Source organism: Oryzias latipes, chromosome 18 (assembly GCF_002234675.1).
Source record: "Oryzias latipes chromosome 18, ASM223467v1".
Taxonomy (NCBI): domain Eukaryota; kingdom Metazoa; phylum Chordata; class Actinopteri; order Beloniformes; family Adrianichthyidae; genus Oryzias; species Oryzias latipes.
The window spans coordinates 22391839-22410396 of record NC_019876.2 but is presented as its reverse complement, the minus strand read 5'-3'; positions in this window follow the sequence as shown (position 1 = coordinate 22410396).

Here is an 18558-nt window from a genome sequence, read left to right as displayed (position 1 = left end):
GAAACTAAATAACAGTAACAGAAACTACACCAAAGCAGAATCTGCAAAACTGCAAAAAAACAAGCCCATATTCCTCTACCTCTGTGTCAATCAATTATTTTTGTTCAGCACTCTCCACAGACGAATCAACCCCTTGACAAATTAATTTATTTCCAGCTATAAAAATGTTTATCTCGATCAGTTAAGGGGATGGGAGGTGTCAGAGGGGTTAGAGGGTTGTGTATGAGTTCTGGTGGCTTGTGCTGTTTTGTATTTTATTTTTGTATAAAACACTTTGTTTTATGTTATATATGAAAAGTGCTATATAAATAAAGTTTTTATCTTATTTTTTTAAAAACTATGTATGATTTTCCTTTCAAGTAGATATTAAATTAATGTGATTTTGGAGCCGAAGTTGTTTGATGTATTTGTATCACTAGGCATCAAGGGATTAACAACAATGAGTGTTGTGTTGTTGCATAAAACAAAGTGCCATATCATTTTCATTTTAATTGGGAGCCGGTTTAGCTCTTGCTGGTTTGCGGCGCCTTCCATCCGTGAAACCAGGGTTTGACTGCGGGCTGCTCCCTATTCCCTTCGCTACTTCTGTGCCGGTCCCAAGCCCAGTTGCTGTTGTTGCTAAAAAATTGTTGTTTCAACAACAATTTTCATTTTAATTAAGTGACAGACTAAGCAGTGTTGAAGTAGAAAGTGAAAAAGCATTTTGGCGGAATGCTTTTCATTTTAATTTTGACTCAAAAAATGCAGCTTCATTTTGAAAATGAAAAAGCATTCCTGGTTTTGACTTTTATTTTTAATTATGCTACACAATCGCTTCCATACAAACAGGCATTATGCTGACAGTCTTTTTTTCATATGCACCACTTCAGACTTTTACATTTCAAAACCAAACTAAGCCCTGGGAGGACTGAGTTGTAGCTCCTGCATTTTTTCCGGGCGGCGTAGCATCTGCTAGACTTTCAGGGACGTCCTTTTCCAGAAAGGTTGAACGCTCCGCCCTTCTCCTCAAATCATTTTTAGATCTACGTCAGACTGAGACTTTCACATTGCATGTGCCTGGGGGCCAACGGAAACCTGGATGGAGTCACCAAAAACGCCTTGAAAGACTCCGCCATCTCCCCCACCACCACTCTGTGAAGCTGCGATGAAATTACTCCTGCCTGAAGATCCTCAAAAATTCATGATGGGCGCCTTAAAACCATCTCAAGGCATTTTCAACCTGGTTTCAAAAAGACGCTTTGAAAGAAGCTGCTTTGGCCGGAATATCATGTGTTAGCAGCTGTTTGTGGGGGTAAATCACAACCCCCCCAACAAAAAAAATATATATTAATAACTATATGAAAGTCTTTATCGCAGAGAAGTCTGATTCCATCACATGTCCATTTTAGCCTGACAAGCTGCATTAATGGATGGAGGAGCAGGAGTTTCTCTTGAAACTAGAGTCGTTGTCGCTGTCTGTTCTTTAATGCTACAACCAGATCGGTCCCCGGATGCTGAAACATTATGTCACTGCCTCTCTGGCCAACAGTTAAGCAATTTGATTTGAATTTGCTCCAGTAATTCTTACATTTCTATATACGTTTGTTAATCCAAGGTAGTAAAACTTGTAATTCATTAATTAAAATAAAATTTAAAAAAGAAATAATTCACTTTTGGTAACATTTCTCGACAGTTCTGCCTCCTTTACAACTGTCCAAGCCATTTGAAGAGAGCTTAAACTTTGTGTTCACACGAGTTTATGTTTCCTAAACAACTGAGAGCTTCCCCCGACTGAGTTACAGAGGCATAAAATTAAAGAAGGTCACCTAAAAGCAACATTGTATTATCACATTTTGTTGTCATTACAGACAATGAAAATGCGTGACATCATGAAAGCTGCAGCGTAGAGTCATTCTTTCTGTTTGATTATTTCTATTTTTTTATATCTTGGCAATGGATAAGGGGAGAACTGAGGGCATTTAACTTTGAGAAGTCATGGACTCCTGCAGTCACTTTTGCCGTTAATAACGTGTCTGTGTTAACTGAGTTAGTAATGAGTCCTCGAACACTGGGTAGTGAACTGCCATCAAATGAAACACAAAAAGAAATCATTTGCACATGTGCAGTACAGGTCGGATAGACCAACCGTCGGGTCCCATTTTGCTCTAGCACAGTAAAGTGTGTTCTAGAGCTGCAGTCCTGATCTGTAACATTTCCTTTAAAATTAACATTAAAATAAACCTTTTTATTATAGTTTACATTTTAAGAAATTATTATTATGACGATAGAAGAGATACTCTGACCGCTAAGTGCCGTAAAATGCTTTAGTGATAGACGCATTTTCGTGCATACGGGGACTGATCTGGTAGCCGTTACAGATCAGGTAGCGACTGTTGTTGGAGAGGAGGAGTTGTGACTCTAACACAGACTATAATACCTTCATTATTGAGACATTAAACTACATGACATCTTCTCCTTTGTGATCTATGAAAAACCAGCACAAGCCATGTTTTTTAAGCTTTTGGGAAAATGGTTTACCATCTTATAAATTTGCTTCTCAGAGAAACTTCAGTGTTCGGGGACACACTGGGAACATGTCCAAGGGGAAATTGAACATCATACTTGTTGCATGGATGAACACTTTGTGAGTGTTCTATTCATAAGTATCTTATTTGGTCATTTCCAGATGAAAGCTCCATGAAGAACCGTACTGAGCATGCTCAGATTAAATCTCACTCTTCATGCTATATCCAGATTATCCCTTTATTCAATCCCCAGCACTCTGATTTGATGAGTGGATCACTGCTGTTTAAAATACAGTTCCTGAGCATATGTTCCAAATAATTACGGTGTGATGCTGCATTCACAGCAAACGAGATTCATGCATCATCACATTCGCGTACGCTGGCTCTTTTTTACGACGCACATCCAATTCGATGCTCAACGCCTAAAATTGTGTTCATAAAATAGACACTCCTGTTGCGCATGGGAGAGGCTACCGTTAAATTTTTGCCTCATTGCTACATGTAAGCATTGACTGCATATCTCATGAAAGACACAGATGATGTTAAGAGATCAGATTTATTTATTTTAAAGAGCTCTATAAAAGCATCAGTAAACATGTCTCGATGTCTGAGATCATGAGATTATTCAGACTTTTTTTTTAAAGATAATCTTTACCATCTACTGCAGAAGCTGTGCCTGAATGACTGCGCTTTCAGTACTTGCTTGTCTTGTCGTGGTTTGGGGTTTTTCCCTTATTTGTTTCTTCCAATTTTGTTTCTGTCATGATTTGAGTTCTGCTTCTTGTTTTATTTTGAAGGTTTCCTGTATGTCATGGTTTTGAGTTTTACTTCCCTGGCTCCCAATCTATCCTGAATGATTTCTCCTGTGTCTCGTCTGTCCTGTTTGTATATATATGCCTTGTCTCTGCTTTCTTCTTGTCCTGCTACTCCATACTGTTATTATCCTGACTGGCTACTGCCAAAAAATAAAAACAATAAAGTTAATGTCTTGATGCATATCATAAAGTTCAGGAGAACGATCAGAATCTCCTATATACACTACACTATCAAAAGTATTTGGTCACCCATCGAAATGATCCGAATCCGGTGTCCTATTCATTTGGACTGGCCACAGGTGTATAAAATTAATCACTCATGCATGCAAACTGTTTTTAAAAACATTTGTGAAAGAATGGGACGCTCTCATGACTCAATGAATTCCAGTGAAACTGTCATGGGAATCCAGTGGTGAAATTTCCTAGCTTGTAAACATTTCATAGTCAACTGATAGCTCTATCATAACAAAATGGAAGAATTTGGGAACAACAGCAAATCAGCCACCAAGTAGTAGACCACGTAAACTGACGGAGAGAGGTCAGCGGATGCTGAAGTGTGTAGAGCAAAGAGGTCGCCAACTTACTGCACAGTCAATTGCTACAGAACCTTGTGGGAACAGTGTGGAGCAGGCCCCTTCGTCATCCAACATAAACTGTACACCAGTACACAAAGCAAGGTCCATAACGACATGGATGACAGAGTCTGGTGTGGATGAACTTGACTGGCCTGATAGAACACCTTTGGGATGAATTAGAGTGGAGACTGAGAGCCAGGTCTTCTCAACCAAAATCAGTGTGTGACCTCACCAATACGCTTTTGGAAGAATGGTCCAAAATTCCTAAAACACACTCCTCAACCTTGTGGACAGCCTTCCCAGAAGAGCTGAACTTGTAATAGCTGCAAAAGGTGGACTGACATCATATTGAACTGTAAGGCCGCATTTACACTGCAGGTCTTGATGCTCATATCCGATTTTCTGACTATATCCGATTTTTTTGACGACCCGCTCACATCGTCTTTTAAAAAGTGACCCGTATCCGATTTTTGCATTTACACTATACAATGCTGAGACTATCAAACGTAGACGTTCTGAGGACTACGTAGCAGCATTTCCACCTTCCGCGAACCTCTTTCGGACTTTTGTGATGGCGGTTGTCATGGAGGCAATGCAGCGACGGAAGGAGGCATTGCCTTGGGCGCTCCAGAGGGGAAAGGAAAAAGGAGGGCTGCTCGGCTCTCTCTGAGTTTTGAATGAGGAAGTGTTTGTAGACGTTGTGCTGTACTAACAGTTTGTTCCAAATGTCGAACCTTTCCTGCGCGATGACTTCTATTTTCCGACCGTGGTCAGAAACGCACGGGAGATTTTCTCCAGGGCCGAAGGCGGATTCTACTTCGGGGTTCACTTTCCCGTTCGGAACCCTCAGCCTCCAGAGTGGGTTACGAAAGACTCGAAAACTTTTGGGGGATACACCTTATTTTTAATTTACGGTTCTCCGACACTTCCCCGCTCCGCACTCACACCCCCTCTCCTCTCCTCACACACACACACAGCACGCGCAGTCCCCATCATACACGCCCCCACTCCGCAACACAAGCAAATACATAAACGGCTTCTAGCCTGTTCCAGAGCAACGGTGTCCCGCTTCATTAGTTACCGTTTGCGTCCCGACCGGGACTGGACCGGAAATAACAGCGGTTTCCGACTACGGTCTGAAGCCTGAGGCTGAAAGGTAACACGCTGACAGCAACATCAGTACACAAAAGCACTTTGATAAGTCATGTGATCTCAGTTGGTGGTGTCCTGAGATGACGTCACTGACGTACGACTCGCATTTACTGGGGAATATCCGATTTGTCTACTTACATGGCACACGCAAATGCACGTATCCGATTCGTTTCCGATCTGAGAAAATCGGTATCCATGCGCTTTTTTCCTGTTTACACGTTCACCGGTCATATCCGATATGTGCCGCATGACAGGAAAAAAATCGGAATTGGGTCACTTGAACCATGCAGTGTAAATGCGGCCAAAGAGTTAGGAATGGGATGGCACTTCACTTCATATGTGAGTCAAGGCAGGTGAGCTAATACTTTTGGTAATATAGTATATCCAACATTTTTTGGATGGTGCTTCTTCTTCTGCATTACTGTCAATAGCTAATACTGATACACACACCTACAGTGCCTTCTAGCGGTTGTTAGTGGGAATATAATTGATATATGATCTAATGTGCGTTTCAATATTCTGCAGCTAAAATCTGGAACAGCCTCCCTGAAGGCGTAAGACAGGCCTCTTCTGTGCTCATGTTCAAATCTAGACTTAAAACATTTCTGTTTAGCCGTGTATATGACTGAAAGGTCCTATCTGCACCTTTCTTTCCTTCCTTTCTTTTTAAATCTTTTTTTTTTCTTCCTTTTCTTTTAAAGTAAATTTTATGTTGATTATTTCTATGATGTATTGTGATTTTAATGCACTTTTCTGTTTTGTGAAGCACCTTGAATTACTTTGTGTACGAATTGTGCTATACAAATAAACTTGCCTAACTTGCCTAATGTTTATTTGTATGTATAAGTTGCACCCCTGGACAACTTTACAAAAAACGTACACTCCACAAAATGCAGAACTGATAGTATCTCTTAGTATTGAAATGGAGGAAAACTTGTGTGCTTTAAATTAATTCTGACATCCTGACTTGATAAATAAATCCAGTTATGAGGATATCAGCAGCTCATCTGCTGAACAAGAGTTTATAGAAAACTTAAAAACTGCTTTTGCTATTTTTTTCTCCAAGAAGTTCTTGAAGACAAATTTGCGTCTTGGTTTAATTTGGTTCTTAATGTGTGGAGGTTGTTGGGGACCAGACTCTGTGAGGCACTTTTCCATCAGCTGTAAAGGGCAGACGCTTCACTCTGGCTGGAGTCGCTCTGTGATCGATGGAGGATTCATGCGAGCTCCAGAGCAGCTTCCTGTGCGAGCTGGAGGCTTTCGCTTTGCTTTGCTTCTGCTCAGCAGAGACGCTTCTGCCTGAAACGCCGTCACAGAGCCCCTCCCACCATGAGGTGACATGAAATTAAAAATTAACCTCCGCCCCGCAAATCTCCAGACCGTAATTCTCCTGCCCATCCCTCAATCCCTGCAACTCTCCATCCCACTCTTTCTTACTCTCATCTGCCTCACCCCCCCATCTCTCTGAAGTACAAATGACTAAGTGGCTTTAACACCCCCCTGAGGTATATCCTTATCAGTGCCCCCCCTCCCTGCACTCTCTGCTTCAAGTCGGGGATTTCCCTCCTTTACATGTAGTAGTTAGTGCAGTGATTTATGAGCCTGCAGGAAGGCTCAGACACGGAGAAGCTGAGGACGGCAGGCAGAGACAGATTGCTGCATTTAGCTGGCGGCCCTGGGGGGTCGCTGGGAGGGGGAAGACACATATGGAGGGAAGATAAAGAGACATGTATGATGGCATGGATGGAGGGGGACAGAAAAATGAAAAACACATACACAAACCTACACACACCAGTCTAACACACAGCCTAAAACAAGTATACAAACCTAAACACCCCAAAATAAATAGACAAACCCACAAACAGACACTCCAAAACACTTACACAACCTGACACACACCTCAAAACACAAACTCAAACCTAAAACAACTCCAAAAGCACACATATAACCTACATTCAACTCAAAACACACAAACAACCCTACACACACACCCCAAAACACACCATAGACCTGTATACACATCATAAAACACACACAACCCTACACACATATACCCCAAAACAAACCACAGACCTGCATACACATCATAAAAAACACATACAACCAACATGTACCGCAGATACAGTTACACAACAGATACACAAACCTACAGACAGACACAACAGTAGGCCTGCACAATATATCCCAAATTTATGGTTATCGCAATATCAAGCTGTGCAATGAATATCGCAAAAGATGGTGAAAATTGCAATAAATGGTTTCCTTAAATATGTTAAAATAATTTTATGACAGCTTGAAGTATTTAAAGAAACAAACAAATTCCTACATGTATTTGACCAATCGGATGGACTCCTTTACATCATAGTCCAATCGGATGGACTCCTTTACATCATAGACCAATCGGATGGACTCCTTTACATCATAGACCAATCGGATGGACTCCTTTACATCATAGACCAATCGAATGGACTCCTTTACATCATAGACCAATCGAATGGACTCCTTTTCATCGTAGACCAATCGGATGGACTCCTTTACATCATAGACCAATCGGATGGACTCCTTTACATCATAGACCAATCGGATGGACTCCTTTACATCATAGACCAATCGAATGGACTCCTTTTCATCGTAGACCAATCGGATGGACTCCTTTACATCATAGACCAATCGGATGGACTCCTTTACATCATAGACCAATCGGATGGAGCCCTTTTATGTTAGATGTCATCTCCTATGTAGATGATGGTCATTTGGAATGTTGTTTTTAAACTGTTGCAGTGAAATGTAAATTATGTTTTTGGTTGTTTTGCTATTTGTTCATATACCGCAAGTTATATTTTCATCACAACATTAATCACCAATATCGCATATCACAAGTTTTCCTCATATCGTGCAGCCCTACACAAAAGATACACAACCCTACACAAACCGTAACACAAATACACAAACTTACATGCACACACCCCAAAACACTTACACACACCTACACGCACAGAAAAATTCACAAAACCTCACATGCACACATCCCAAAACAAACACAAAATCTTACATAAACCCAAAACGCACAAACACTACAGAACACACACACACTTGCCTGAACCTTGTCAAAGCCCATCCTGCATCAGCTCCAACCATCTCACACACATGCGTGAGTCTAACACAACTACACGCATACTAACACAAACATACACACCCAAAACAAACACACGCGCCTTAGCCTAACACGGGCTATCCTCCACCAGCTCCACCCTCCACCACACGCTTCATTTACAAGCTTTTCTCAAGGGGGGAACACCTCTGGAAATCGCTGCCTCACTCTTCTATCACATTTCTTCACACACACACACACCCCCCATCCCAGCTGCCTCATCTCCATCCTTCCCTCATCCCAGAGCTAGGTCTTCATGGAACAAACACAATAAATATTTAACAACTTATATAAGGAGCGACAGAGCCTCCTGCAGCTGTCAGGGGCCATTACATTCTGGAGCAGCCCACTTTTTCTGTTTGATGTGGAATCCTAATGTGATCCTGAGGGGGTTCAGCATCATCAACATGAGACATCATCCGCGGGTTTGCTTCATCAGCTTTAAATAAAAAGAATTTGAATATATTTTCTAATCAAACCAGTTTTGACAGAAAAGATGCAACATAAATAATTTTATCGAGAAATCCACCAACTTTGGTAAACTTTAAGTCTAAATTATTGTTTAAACTTTAAACTTCATCTTAGTCAGCTTTAAAAATTGTTTTATGCTTTCAATAAAAATCACAGTTTAAGTTTTACTTTAGATCAATTTTGGAGTTTGCGATGAGTTTCTAAACATGCAGACTTTGGGAGTTTAGAGCTGATGACATCACAGTTTTAAAATCAGAATTCTGCCCAGCAACTAGATGCCTAATAGACTTGGCAGCATTTTTTACCTTTGCCTTTTTTTTAAAAATGTTCATTCTTTCTGCCCTACACTTTTTGCTGCTCAGCATGCCACTTCTATTGTTCAACTATTTATCTGCTGTTATTGGCCGTTTTTACAATGTGCTGTGGAGCCTTTCGAGTTCTTGTTTTAAGCTTTAGATTAAGTCAGGCTTGGTGCTCAGGTGATGTTCCATTAGGTTCAGTCACAAACACATGGCGCTTTAGTTTCCATCCCAACACAGACCTTTTCTTTGTCTGGGTGCAGATAAACTCTCAATTTGAGGTCACATCTGACATTTCAAAAACCACCGGATTTTTATCAACTTCACCCTTAAGTTTATGAGAAGCTTGTGATAATAAACTGAAAGGATCAGTGCTTTATTTGCTCAAATTAATTGTAATTAATTTGAGCAAATAATTCTAAGGTCAATCTTTTGGAGAAAACTTTATAAACACAATCCACAGACAAGGCGGGAGCTCCTGGATGTCCTCATGATTGCGATACTCAGTCAGAGACACAAAAAACAAGAGCCTTAATGATGTTTGACAACATTAAAAGAAGAATCCCAGCTGCAAGCCTGACAAGACAATGTTTCCTGCAAAAATGAAAATGTAGCTGGAAAAAAGTCTGTAAGATAAACGAGCTCCATAAACATGGCGGCTGGCCCAGGGGGGATGCAATAATTACGTGTCAGGATAAGTTGACACTCTAGATTCATTACTGCTCTCTCCACAGGGAGGATGCAACATTTGTGAGGAGAAATAAATTAATATTTTTTAATGCCAGGGAAAGGGGGTGGGGGGGTTACAAAGCTGGTTTCCTCTTACATAACAGAAGCTTCTGGCTGGCCTTTTTTTTTTCACCTTATAGTTTTACGTGGAGCCTGCACACTCCTGCTCCTCTCTGCTTTTATATCCGCTTCTGTCCTATACCCCTCAATTTTCCACTCACTCTGTGGTTTCTATCTCATCTCTGCTGCCTTTACCCCCCCACCCCGCTCCATCCCTGCTCTGAGCGCGCTCAAAACGCCGTCTGTACTTGCAGCCAGATGTGGGCTCAACACCTGCTCAGCGCTGCTCTCATTGGACCTTAATGGGATCAAACTGCTCCAATTGTAAATCCCTGTTTTTGGAGCTGCGGGACATACTGTAAATATCTGTTTATCTGTTTATGCAAAATGGTGCAGCATTCAAAAAGTCATGTTCTCCATGTCCTTCTGCAGATTTAACATCTTTGTGCATCAAAATATGTTCAGTGCATTAGCCGGGGATGAGTGATGCACAGGAAGAGAGGGATCTGTGTTCCACCATGAACCATGGCACCAGTATTCTTTGACCACTCTTTTATTTTCAAAGTCCCATAACAATCATCTTTTGAACTATTTTCAAAGCGTTCTCAATGTTTTTTTTTAAATTATGATTATGTTGTTTTAAGCCAATATCAAATAAAAAACAGTTGTTTTCTAGAACATAGTTTCTGCAGAGCAGCAGTAGATAACCCTTGTGCTATCCTAGGCACTTTAACATTGGGAGTTGGGTCATCTAGACCCACTAGACAGTGAACCTCACTGGTGTCCATGGAGTACATGAAATCTTTCCACCTTTATCCACCTTTGTCATGGTAGGGAGAACACGTCAATGGAAGGGTGGGGTCATCTAAGATCGCACAAGGGTTAAAGGGCTTTTTTTTTCTTCTGCTCCTGATTGACAACAATTTGAATAAAGAATGTAATCAGAAATGCCATTTTAAGCTTAATTTTCTTTATATATGTGAAAAATGCTACAAGAACATGTTAAAGATGGTAAAAACACAATTATCATCGTAATGGGTCTTTAAGGATGCCAAAGAGGTATCAAATTTGTTTGGAAGCGTCCAGCTTCATGATCCACTGCCTTCTTCTTTGGTGCATTCTCTTCCATTCAATGTTTTACCGCTAGTGTCAATGACAGTATTATGTAGAGGAGCAACGTACAAGATTTAGTCATTTAATTTGAAATGACAGAAAATGTCTTTTTTGTGTGTCACTAAATCCTTCTCTGTCCTTCCAAACTTCAGCTTTTCTTCCTCTACATTTTTAAAAGGTCAGAACATTCTGCAGACTGAAGGAAACTTTCTTTTCGGAGCACTTTCAAACTGCGGACATTAAACTGTCAGCGCGCCTGAGTTATCCTCAGGCTGCGGCACGAGGCAGGAAGCAGGCCCCCAAAACACGCACGCGCCCCTCCGTGAGCTGCAGGGGTCACCAGCACGTGCACGATCTGTCACCCCGCGTCTGCGTTTCAAATGCACCTCCAGCCAGCATTTATGGCATCTTCTGCTGCGCATCACAGCTGATTTGTGATCTTCACTGGTGTCCATGGATTACATGAAATCTTTCCACCTTTGTCATGGTAGGGAGAACACGTCAATGCAAGGGTGGGGTCATCTAACATAGCACAAGGGTTATTTAGAAATTCACCTCTAAAGGCGGGACTGTTGGTGCAGAGTAAGCCTGCCTCCATTTCCCATCTGCCATTTGTTTAGACACTCTCCCGCTAGCTTACAGCCCCTAACATCGCCAACCTAACAATGGCGAGAAATATTGGAGCTAGACAGTTTGGAGCCAGTTTCCAGCTCAGACGAGGAAAATGATAGACTTATATGGATATAGTCATCTGCAAGTGAATGCATCAGAATGCAGCGGAGCAGGAAGCTTGTGGCCCGCCCTACATATTTTCTACATCAAAAATAAGCTCTTTTTCCTGATTAATAACAATTTGAATGAAAAGATATTAAGAAAGGAAAACCCAAGCTTAATTTTCCTTAAATATATAAACATATATATATATACATATATATATATATATATATATATATATATATATATATATATATATATATATATATATATATATATATATATATATATATATATATATATATATATATATACCCTCAATGATACCTCAAGAACTTGTTAAAAACACCAAAAAACATTTTTTTCTATTTAAAACAGAATCCATTGAACCCTGGTGCTTGTTCCAACCCCTCGTTTTTGAGCCGTAACGATCTCATCTATGGCTCAGGCACATCATACCTGCTCACTAAAAATAGCTTGGTTAATGGCTTTATGTAAGTGGAGGGGGTGGGGTGGGGGGCACTGATAGATATAACTCCTAACTGGCAGAGGGACTCAATACCATGATGGTAAATCTGAGTGGACTTCAGTAATTACTATATAATGATCTATTGGAAAAGAAAACAGAAGCTGTACAGTTCTGACAATGGAAACAGAGTGCTGCAGTCTAACCAGTTAAACCCGTCCATCTGTGGGACAACTACAACTTCCTGTATGAAGCTCCGGGTGAGGAGGATCCTAACTGTTACGGAGGTATTAGGTTTTAACTTAGCTGAGCGAAACTATTTTCTTTCATTTAACCATGGTGCTATCTTAGATGATCCCACCCTTACATTGACGTGTTCTCCCTACCATGACAAAGGTGGATAAAGGTGGAAAGATTTCATGTAATCCACGGTCACCAGTGAAGATCACAAATCATTGAAGAAAAAAGGTTCAGAGCACTGTCTAGTGGGTCTAGATGACCCAACTCCCAATGTCAATGTGCCTAGGATAGCACAAGGGTTAAAACAGCTCTACACTCCCAGACTCGAAGTAGATGAAGAGGTTTTCAAAAAAAAACTTTTAAGAGTTACTGGAAGATTACTTAGGACAAGGAGGATAGCTATTGGAGTGAGATCTTCAAGATCCTCCACAGACTAAGGATCCATAGCTTCTAAGTGCCACATTTAAATATCAGTTCGTTATTAAAGCAGAACAAAAGGAAAGAGGAAAGGAAAGGAAGAAAATCTACATTTCCTGTTGAAATGAAGGTTCCAGAGTCTGGAGGAGGAGAGAAGTTCAGGCAATCCTGGTTTGGATGGGGTTTTGTCATCTGCTAGTGTGGCTCCCCTGGGTTTTATCAGATTCAGTGTCACCACTGCATCCATCAGGGACATTGTGTTTATTTTTATTGATCGTGTTCATGAAGATACTGGTTGCATTTTCCAGAAAACCTGGCTCCTGTCCACACTGAGAAAAGCTCCAGCACCTTTAAGGACCACCGTGACTGATCACACCTGACCTAAACCCCTCAAAGAATCAATGGAGGTGAGGATGAAGACACCAAAGCAACAACAAAAAGAAGAGATGAAGGGTGCTTTCAGAACCACAAGTCAATGTCTCCAGACCTGCATCAGAACAGGGCTTCGTGAAAAACCAAACCTAAACAAATCTACGTTTCTGTGGTCTCACAGTTCTTCTGTTATTTTTTTTTGGTTCTAAATAAAATAGGGTTTCTGAAATATGGAAGATTGGATTTGATCTGCTGGCATCCAACAATCTCCCCCAGGATAATGGAGACATTCCCATGGAGCCACCAGAGCAGCAGCAATGCAGGACGTAAGGAAGAAAGTAAGCGCTTCTGCTTGCTGCAACAGCCATGCATCATTCCTTTTCAGAGGCCGTCCTTGAGTCTGCTCAGCCCTCAGTGCTGTTTCCTTGGCGCTCACACATTCAGCCGCTACATTTCTTAAGCCGGTCGCACAGTGGAGGCTTAGTGCCGCAGCTCCTGTCAGGAAGGGGAGGCAAAAAAAGAGGCAGTAAAAGCCTCTAAAAGCTCATCGCAAATGTATTTATAGGCAGAATAAAAAGGATTAGGCCTCCATGAAGGAGTGTGGGGAAAGCCGGTGATTTTCAGACGTGCCAGATGCTGTACAGATGAGGGGGGGGGGACAGATGGAGAGAGGCAGATTGACAGAGAGGAACAAGCATGGCAAATTCTCTGGTTTATTTCACTGGTTTCAGATTGAGCTGCATCCGGCCTTAAAAATGCTCCCCCATTCACCAGCGCACAATGACCAAAGTGACTTCTACTGGGGGGCTGAGCCTTTGAAGTACATCCACCCCTTTCTTTTTTTTTTTGTCTCTGCCCCCCACATGTTAAAGTATTAACATAACTTCTAAATTTTGTGTTCTGCCTTAAAAAGCGAGCAGCTGTCAAATTACAATTACATAACACCCCCCACCCCCAATCAATTTGCTTCATACTGCATTCATGTCTGTACAGCATAAGAGGGTCGGCTCCTCCTCCGCCCCCCCTCTGCGTTCGACTCCCTCATACTGTGCAGATGTCGACTCCCGGATGTGCACATGCGAGCATTAATGCCCTGCCTTGAGTCCTGATGCTGTTGCTAAGGAGAATACAGTCAGCCTTTAAAGGGGGGGGGGGGGTATAGCGGAGGGTAGAACAGGAGCTCATGAAAAGAAAGATGAGGAAATGAGGCAGTGGATGACAGGGTTTCAGCTGGGGGAGACAGTTTGTCAAAGCTGCATGAAGGTGCAGCGAGATAGCTCATCGCCGTGACTTCGGAGCCCACCCCCCCCCTGCCCCCACCCCTCCACGGACAGTAGGAACGCACTGAGGGGATGTGACACATGCCCTCATCTTTTGATGCAAATTAAAACAAGAGGAAGTGCATGAGCAGATAACCTCCTAGGAGATGGTACACTGGTCTTTAACTGGTCAAACGTTTCAATCGGCGCTGAATGCACGTAGGTCTCAAACGGCTACACTTTTTGTACTTTTCTCTGTGAATGTCAGAGGTTTCAAACTCAAGTTGCTGCTGAGTCCAGGGGATTTCGGCGCCGCTGCAGCCTAATGCACCAGGTCACTGGGCCGGTTCTTGTCTGCCTAAACGGATGTGGAGCTGAGCCAGCCCCTAGAGAATGACTGCAAGCCGGTTAGAAAGCTCACTCGAGGGTTGGAGAGCAGAAAACCTTACAAGGTTCAAGTTCTGCTCGACATAAATGTGTTTACTTCAAAGGACATTTTGTACCAGATTGTTGAATTATCCAGTTGTTTGTTTGGTCAGAGCAGATTTAAGCTCAGAACGACGGAGTTACATAAGTAAGCTGGTAAGGTGGGTTCGGTTGGTAAGGTGGGAAGCTACCATGCAGGAAACCAGGGTTTGATTCCCAGAGGGGAATGAGCAATGGTACTGGGGGCAATTACCATATCAATGGCGAGCAGTTAACATCACCCAGTGAGGGTCCTTAGGCAAGACCCTTAACGCTACTGCCTCCCGAGCGCGGTTTCGGCTGCAGCTCACCGCTCCCCAAGGGGATGGGTCAAATGCGGAGAAAGAATTTCCCTTCGTGGGATAAAATACAGTGTATAAAAAAAAAAAAAAAATGAGGAATGCATACATTTTTATTCTGGATCACAGTCATCAGACTGGCTGAGCAGGAGTGCAAACTGAAATAGCAACTCTTTACTCATTATTCTCCTCTCACACCGCGCCCATCCGAATCCTCTCTGCCCCCCCCCCCCCCCCCCCCCCCCCCCACACACACACAGAGCTGTTTACCTAAAAGTTGTTTGACTTGCTACAAGGTAAGTTTGGAGGTGTGACAGTGGAACAACTGTGCACTGGTGACGGTACTCAGAGCCAATGAGATGCTCTCTCACACACGTCTATGAAATCTGTCCTGATTTCATGATTGGATGGAATCCAGTCCGTTTAGGAAATACCTGGCTTGATGAGCCAATAAACCTGGGGGGGTCAGAACAGCAACAGTTGAGTCATTTATGTTGTCATTCTATGAAATTTCTAAACATGTCCGATTCACTGCTGAGCAGTTTCCTTATCACTGTCAAGATTTTTTACCATGGTTTAAGATTTTTTTAAAGTCAAAGAACTTTTCCACACTGCAGTGGATGCAGTCTATTTTAGAGAAACCTTTATACTAGTTTTTTTTTGGTTGCATATTGTTGCTGTGGGTGAGGCAGGGAGTTAGTATGTTGTTAAACAGCAGTTTACGTTTTGTTTTGGTTTTCACAAACTCAAAGTTTGCAGATAAAATGAGTTTTCTACCATAAGTGAGCAGAGGGAGACACAGACAGGAATCAGACATTTCACTGCACTTCGCCTAACAAAGGAACAAGTAAGCAGTGACTTTTTTGAGTAATACAACCTCATAGATTAATTTGCTTGCATGGTTCACAAAGCAATGAAATGCTTTGTTTGTTTATGAACACCAAACAATTGTCATTTTCACCTCTGAGTGGTGGGTCAATTGAACAACAGTCAGCATCCTGTGCCCTGCACCAACCAGAGGGGGGCTAAAGATTTGAATAACAGTCAACTTTAAACCATTTGAACGAGCAAATATAAAAGTAAAACATGCTAATGGAATCACATGACACAACATCAAAAGAAAATTCCATGTTCCATCCTTGCTACCAGTGTTAAAGGCCCACTCTGATCATCTATAAACACTCTCAGTGGTCTTTTATTTATGATTATGCAGTTTTTAGCCAAAATCTAAAAACCTGTCATTTACTAGGACATAGTTCTCTGCAGAGTGGCAGTAGCTCATTAAAAAAATTCGCCTTTGAGTTGTGGAAAGGACTGTTGGTACAGAGTAAGCCTGCCCCATTACCCATCATCCTGTTGTGTACATGCTCCTCCACTAGCTCCCAGCCAATCACAACCACAAGCTAACACTAACAATGCAACAAAAATGGCGAGCAAGATCAGAGGCATCCAGCCGTACAGTTTGGAGCCAGATGTCAGCTATAGGACGAGGAAAACGAAGCCGTACATGGATCTCTCTGTCTACAAGTGGATGCATCAGAATGAAGCAGAGCAGGGAACTTCTGTTCTGCTGATTGTAGCTTCTAGGTCACTGCTACAATCTTTGTAACCCTTGTGCTATCCTAGGCACTTTAACATTGGGAGTTGGGTCATCTAGACCCACTAGACAGTGAACCTCACTGGTGTCGATGGATTACATGAAACTTTCCACCTTTATCCACCTTTGTCGCGGTAGGGAGAACACGTTAATGTGAGGGTGGGGTCATCTAAGATAGCACAAGGGTTAAAGGGCTTTTTTTTCTTCTGCTCCTGATTGACAACAATTTGAATAAAGAATGTAATCAGAAATGCCATTTTAAGCTTAATTTTCTTTATATATGTGAAAAATGCTACAAGAACATGTTAAAGATGGTAAAAACACAATTATCATCGTAATGGGTCTTTAAGGATGCCAAAGAGGTATCAAATTTGTTTGGAAGCGTCCAGCTTCATGATCCACTGCCTTCTTCTTTGGTGCATTCTCTTCCATTCAATGTTTTACCGCTAGTGTCAATGACAGTATTATGTAGAGGAGCAACGTACAAGATTTAGTCATTTAATTTGAAATGACAGAAAATGTCTTTTTTGTGTGTCACTAAATCCTTCTCTGTCCTTCCAAACTTCAGCTTTTCTTCCTCTACATTTTTAAAAGGTCAGAACATTCTGCAGACTGAGGGAAACTTTCTTTTCGGAGCACTTTCAAACTGCGGACATTAAACTGTCAGCACGCCTGAGTTATCCTCAGGCTGCGGCACGAGGCAGGAAGCAGGCCCCCAAAACACGCACGCGCCCCTCCGTGAGCTGCAGGGGTCACCAGCACGTGCACGATCTGTCACCCCGCGTCTGCGTTTCAAATGCACCTCCAGCCAGCATTTATGGCATCATCTGCTGCGCATCACAGCTGACACATCCACGCGCAGAGACCCCGCGTGCACAGCAGGAGGAGCGGTCCCAGAGGAGCGCGGCTCTGTTTGTGTCGCGAGGGAGGAAATAATCTTCCACAGGGACACTATTTTTATCGGAGTGGAATTGATCGATTCTTCATCTCCGCATCTCCTGACATGATGACACGCTCCATGACTTCTGGGTTGCGTAACACGCCGGGCTCTTTGATCTGCTCCATTATCACCGCCATGCTCTCTGTCCCGTGAACCAGATGAACGTGAGATCACAACGTTACTCTGTAACTACTCTGTGATTAAGTTTGTAACAAATAAAAGTAGGTGAAACGCGCGCTCACAGGAACCAACAAAATGTGGAACTCCAACCGCACGCGCGCGTATTGCGTAACCAAAAGTTGCCATACTTTTGCTGCTCGCAGTCATGCATGCTTCATTAGGCGCTTTATTATGCGGGAATAAAGAAGTGGTGAGGGAGCGCGCTTTGGAGGATTTTGCGGCGCTGCTGCGGGAAAATGCACAGAAGTGCAATGTTCACGCACGCGTCGGGGAATGATGAGCTGAGTTTCTTTTTCACACTTTGGGTGACACGGATGGCCGCAGGTCTTCTAACACCCGCTGTGGGAGAAGTGTCACGCCGAGCAGATGTCCGCGGGGCCCGCGGGCGCCGTGAGCCGGTGTCACTGCAGAGCTCCTTTCAGACCCGGGACCCGAGCCAAGCCCGTCCAGTCAGAGCGCTGCGCCAAAGTGGCTCGTCCCGGGTCTTCAGCCGCACCTGCAGTTTGCGCCCCGGGTGGGTCAAAGCATCGGTGCCATGTTCTGCGTAACTAAGCGTTCACGCCGCTGGAAATGACCCGGTAACATCCTGCAGGTGCAGAGGTTGGATGTGGGGTGATGAGCGCGGAGGCGCGCAAACTCAAAGAGATCTGCTTCTACATTAACTGAAAAGCGGAGAGTCAGAACTCACCTCACTCATGATGGAAGCGTGTGCGCGTGGACAGGTGCGGCAGAAGTCAGTC